A 6,000-nucleotide genomic window follows, 5' to 3' on the forward strand; every position below is an offset into this window, starting at 1 on the left:
TGTACACAGAATTTGAAATATGATGTACATCCAAAAATAAATTAATAAATTAATTAAAATTTTTAAAAACTAAGGAAATGTGAATAAAATATGGATTTTTAGCTAACAATTATTTATAAATATTGGTTCATTAATTGTAACAAATGTACCACAGTAATGTGTTAATAATAGAAGAAATATGGGAACTCAATGTACTATCATCTCAATTTTTCTATAAATCTAAAACTGTTCTAAAAAAAAATTTTAAATCAAAGATATATTTAAATAAAACACCTGCAAATTTGAAACAGGGATGTTAAGCAATTCCTCTGAAGTCATCTTCTTTCTCCACCTGTCTGTTTCTTCCTGCTTCCTTTCTCTTTCTTCCCCCAAACATAATTGCTGGGACTATTGTTTCTTAGAAGCCATATGACTCAGATAAGAGTTTCCTGAGGCCCACGGAGAAGGATCCATGAAGGAGAGACATGCCCAGTTCATACACAAGAAGAAGGAGGGTATCACTTAGGAAAGATCACTTTCTGGTAAAGCTCTGAATAGCTAACACACCATGTGCTGAGTCCTGTGCTCGGTACTTGACATACATTATCTTGTTACATTTGTTCTCACAGTAACCCTATTGATGTAGATACTCATCTCTATTTTGCAGATGAGGCTTAGCTGATCATGATCCCACAGCTAGTAGGAACCAGAGTGAAGTTCCAGATTCCAAACCCCATGGTCTTAACTACTGCACATTCTGCCACCCAAGGCCTCAATAAGATGAACAATTTGCCTTCAGCCACCTCCTGCTCCCATTTTTGTATACCTCCCTATCTTTAGATGTCCAACAACATCGGATCCCCACTAAGCTATCCAGCTATGCCTCCTCATTTCTCCAGAAAGAAGAATGAAAGCAAGAGTATGAAATGAAGTGAGGGAAATTGGAGGGGAGAAACAAAGAGAGCCAAGATTTGGTGAGCAGCTACTATAGACCAAGACACTTAGTAGGTACTTTACCTACTTTAATTAATTAATAAACACTCACGATATTCTCATATGAACATAATTTCCATTTTTAGGGACATGGTCACTCAGTGCTCTTACCCCAGCTGCCATGAAGGGAAAAGTTCTCCCTCTTTTATTACTTTCCACAATGTTCCATTACATACTGCTCCCTCCGCATACTTCCCCTCCCTGTATCCTTCTCCTGCCTGCTGGTCTCTTACTTCTCTTGCTCTCATCTTCCCTGATTCCTATACTCCACTGGCCAGATTTCTGCTTTCCAGCATGACAAGGGGGTTTTGTTTGTCTGTTTTGTTTTCTCTTCTACTCTAAGCCTTAGCAAGTACTGTTCCCTCTGCTCTTATCCCAATCTTTGTCCAGCTAACTCCTCAATACTGGATCTTCACTCATGTCACTTTGACAGGGAGGCCTTGCCCAGCATCCCAGACTAAATAAGGCCATCTTACTACCCTTATTTATGGCAGTCTGTTTCCTTTATCTGGAGTTAACCCACACAGTGTAACCATGTATGCAATGGTGCCTTATGTATTTAATTTCTGTCTCTCATCTTGACTGAGAACTCCATGAAGAAAGAGAATATGCCTGTTTTTTTCACCTGTGTCTAGCATAGTGCCTGGCACAAAGCATGGCTCAACAAATATTTATTGAATAAAGTTTTAAATTAGTAAATGGACCTAAGAATAAGGGAAATTTCTCTTCTTTCTGTAATCTACCTTTTCTTTGCTCAAGGCACATTTCACTGCATGCCTTACATTAAAGTTATTTATGCACAGGCATTATTTTCTTAACTAGACTGTGAGCTCTAAAGAGGAAACATTCTGTAAGTTTTCTGTGTATCCTCAATCTCACACACACACACAAACCAAGAAAATCCTATGTGGCAGATGCCAAATAATGATGCCTTAAATAAATGAGGGGGAAAAAGTAAGTGTTTCAGATTAAGTAGAGAAAAGCTGACTATGGTTTCACATGTCTCCTTTCCTAGGAATATTTGAACTTGAAAAGAGCATTACTGAAGAGCTGTGCCTGAAACCCATAAAAATGTCTCTGAATGATGGAATTAGAATCATTAAGGATAAAGTATTGGGGTTTCACAGAGTTCAGAGACCATTTTTCACTTTTTTCAAATCCCATTGCATGAACAGGCTTCTCCTATTGGCCTAAATGTGAACTTGACACTGTTTTCAAAAAACTGTAAATGACCTTAAAAGGGTTTTCACAGTCTCACACTTCCCTGTTCTTCACATCAGAATGCGACGATGCCCATAAATCCCAGCATTTGTCCCCAGAGGGTCAGTGTCTTATCAACATCTCTCAGTTGCCACCAGCAGCTTCCTGGCCCAGTCATGACCCTGTTGGCCTGTTCCATCTTGATGTTGAAATCCTCATCTGATGTCTCTCTAGCATTCAAAAGCATTTCTTCAATCAAATAAACACTTACATGATCGTTTTAAATTAATTTCCAAGAAAAAAATGCAGGATTTAATTTAAAACGTAAGAGCACGTTTACCTTGCCTTCCTCTATAATCAGCGAATGAGCTCATTCACTCTGAATAGCACACTGGGAGACAGGCTGGATGTTAAGTAACATTCCCCTGTCACCAAAAGATTAATGTGTCCAATTATCAGCGATGCCTTGCCCTCAGTAGAGTATAAACTGAAGGGTAACAGAGGAGAGCTCCTCAGCTCCAGGGCTGGTGGTTTTGCGATCTAGGCTCGAAAGTGAATTCTGCTCAGCACAATATGAAACGTCCTGTGCTCTTGCTAGTGTTCTGGGAAGGCAGCACTGTGTTAAATCATGGAACTTAAGATAATCAATCCTCAAGCATGCATTGAGCACCTCGACTAGTGATCTCTCGCTGTTCTAGAAGAGCTCAGCTGTGGCACTTACCTCTCTCTGACACATGCTCCAAGTGCCGTTCCAGGGCTGGTGAGGATTTCCACACTTGCTTTGCCAGTACACTTGAGTACGTGTGTTGAGAGCGGAATGATGGCATAAAGAGGAAGCTTTAATACAGAAGCACAGGAACTGGGTGAGGAGAAGAGGAGAACTCTGACTTTCCTGAGGTTTGTTGTTACCGTCTTCACTCAGCAGCAGGCAATGGCTTTGAGAAGAAAAGTAGAGAGGGAGGCTCTTTAGCACTTGAAATACATTCAATCCCCCAAAAATCATCCCCCGCACTACCACTGGCATCTGTAATTTAGGCAGTAAACCTCTCCCCATGCCTACTGTTAGCCTGGAGGCACCAGTGAAGTTGCACATCAAGTGAAAATGCAGAACAAGGTATGATTCAATTCACTTTATGAAATCAAAAACCACCCTTTCATGGTATTACACTGTAGCCTTATAAATATGAGTATCAATATATAACACAAAATAATGAAGTCCAAAATGTGGATGTTTGTATGGAATGATATAATGAGCATTTGTCATTTTTTGGATGTCTAGTATGCAAATATTTTTCCTATTTGAGGGAAATCTTAAAGTAGAGATGAGGCTCCATCCCTCACTACCCCAAAAAAAGATTGTCATTCCCAGCCCTCTGACAGCTTTGGCATGAGTGTCAGGCATAGCATCAGCCAACAGAAGTCTCAGTTGAGAATTTGAGCCTTTGAACCTTGAAAGAGTAATACAAAAAATGTCAGAGAAACTTAGGACCTCAATAAAGTACTAGCAAACAGAATCCATAATATATAAAAAGAATTGTACACCATGATCAAGTAGTTTAACATCTGAAAATCAATGCGATATACCACATCACTAGAATATAAAGGACAAAAACCACATGATCATCTCAACAGATGCAGAAAAAAACATTTCACAAAATCCGATACCCCTTCATGATAAAAACATTCAATGAACTAGGAATAGAAGGAAACTTTCTCAAGCTGATAAATGGCATCTATGAAAAATTAAGCTAATATTATACTCACTGGTAAAAGGCAATGTTTTTCTCCTTAGATCAGGAATGAGATGAATGTGTTCACTCTTGCCACATCTATGCAACATTATATTGGGGTTCTAGCCAGGGTAATTAGGCAAGAAAATGAAATTAAAGGCATAGATTGGAAAAGAACAAGTAAAATTGTCTCCATTTTCAGATAACACAGTCTTGCATATAGAAAATACTAAGGAATCCACTAAAAATCTAACTAAACTAACAAATACATTCAGTAAATCATGAAGAATAAGATCAATATACAAAAACCAATTGTGTTTCTATACGCTAGCAATGAACAATCTAAAAAGGAAATTAAGAAAACAGTTCATTTAAAATAGCATCATAAAAATAAAATACTTAAGAATAAATTTAGCAGAAGTACAAAACCTGTATGCTAAAAACTACAAAACTATTATTGAAAGAAATTAAAGAAAGAATTAGTGTTTACTCAGAGCAGCTGCGATGAAGTTGAGAGTCAAGCAATAGCAGAATATCTGAGGATGAAGATGCTGGTGATATAGGGACTGATGTCCTAGAGTCCAGTATCCAGTGGTAATGGAGCAAGGGATTGCTTCTATTTGCAGGATGGAATTTTGCTTGACACGGCTCCAAATTTTGGTCCACTTTCTGAGTCTCTTTCTACAGCTCTCCCTTAAATTCAGAGATCTATGTAATGTCCTTTCAATAAATTCCATTTGGTCAGAGTTGGTTTCTACTTTTTTGTAACCAAGAACCCTGACTGGTGCAGGTATTGTACCTTAGTTTTCAACAACTTCTAATGATTTTGCTTAGGAAAGGAAAAGTCCTAAAATATATTTTTTAGCACTTCTTAAGTGCCATTGCTGGGAATGGTCAGCTCATTTCCACAACAAACTTATAACCATATAACTTAATAATAATAACCTTATAAATAGTGTATTATTAATCCTATTTTTATATGTGAGAAAACTAAAGTTAAAAGAGGTTACACTATTGTCTAAAAGAAGGTAGACTGGACAGAAATCTAGACCCACTGAGCATAGTTCCTGAGAAATTCTACTAGACTAAGCTGCTTCCTTGATTTTCTGTCCTCAAAACACAGAGGGCATGTTAGCTTGCCTCTCCCTGAGGAGAAAGGCATTGAGGTCAAGTAGTCCCCACACTAAACAAGATAAAAGCTCAACAATAGAAGAAGAGTTACATGAATTACTTCTATCCAGTTAATGGAATAGGCAGCAGTTGTTAACAGGTTTTCCAAAAGTATTTAATGACATAACAAAATAATGTGATATGACTTGGAATTTTAGGATAAATAATGTCAGAAAGAAAAAATTCAATTGTGTTGTTACATGCAAACATATTTGCATGTATGTCTGTCATATATGTGCGGATGTTTATATTAGAGAGACATACATAAATATTGTGTAAAGGGCTAAGCATTAATAACAGAATGATAAGGAAAAGTATAAATTTCAGGGAGAAATGGAGATAGTAGGAAATAGGCAATTATAATGGAAATAAATAGCTCTGGTCTTGGGCCATGAAGGAAGAGACTGGGCACATGGCGATCCTACCATGTTAAACTCACCGAAAACCTATTGCACGCTCAAGTCCCCAAGAGAAAACCATACCTTTCCTTTCTGTGTCAAAGATATCGATTACTTTTGAATTTCTTGTGGCCTTTACAGCTTTCCCAAATCTCCGAGTCCTCCCATATCTTCCTGAATGGTGACCTCTCCTGGACATTTCTGCTATTGCATTCTTCCAGCCACAGTAAGCTCAATATTGAGGCAGCTGTCAACCTGTTGTTCTCTTCAATGTTACAGATTAGCTGAAATGACCAGAGGGGCCTGAGAGGCTAATGCTGCTGGGGACCCACTGAAAATCTTAAATCCCCTTGGTGTCAGTCTTGCCATTATCCAATCCAAGTTCCCAATGGTTGGGCACTCTTACCACCCAGCCACGAGCACTGGAGATTTCTCTGTTGTGGACACTTTCAGACTCATGTGCTTTTCCCAGACTGGGTTTCCATCACTGATTTGAATTTTCTCACTCTCATATATGTTCCCTGGTTTCA

The 6,000-nt window shown here is 38.2% G+C and overlaps 1 long non-coding RNA gene across 2 annotated transcripts in view; it reads right to left on the reverse strand.

Annotated features, from left to right (window-relative positions):
• Positions 1-4,818, reverse strand: part of LOC138919548 (uncharacterized) — an 86,982-nt gene extending 82,164 nt beyond the window's left edge. Inside the window, exons 1-2 of one of the 2 annotated variants that reach the window (XR_011429791.1) lie at positions 3,937-4,818; positions 2,894-3,107 (exon numbers count right to left, since the gene is read on the reverse strand). This is a non-coding gene — a long non-coding RNA (uncharacterized lncRNA). Of the gene's footprint in view, positions 1-2,893; positions 3,773-3,936 lie in introns of those variants that run through there. The other variant, XR_011429790.1, reaches the window with a different exon arrangement.
• Between the last annotated feature and the right edge of the window lie 1,182 nt (positions 4,819-6,000).

Source organism: Equus caballus, chromosome 20 (genome assembly GCF_041296265.1).
Source record: "Equus caballus isolate H_3958 breed thoroughbred chromosome 20, TB-T2T, whole genome shotgun sequence".
Taxonomy (NCBI): Eukaryota; Metazoa; Chordata; class Mammalia; order Perissodactyla; family Equidae; genus Equus; species Equus caballus.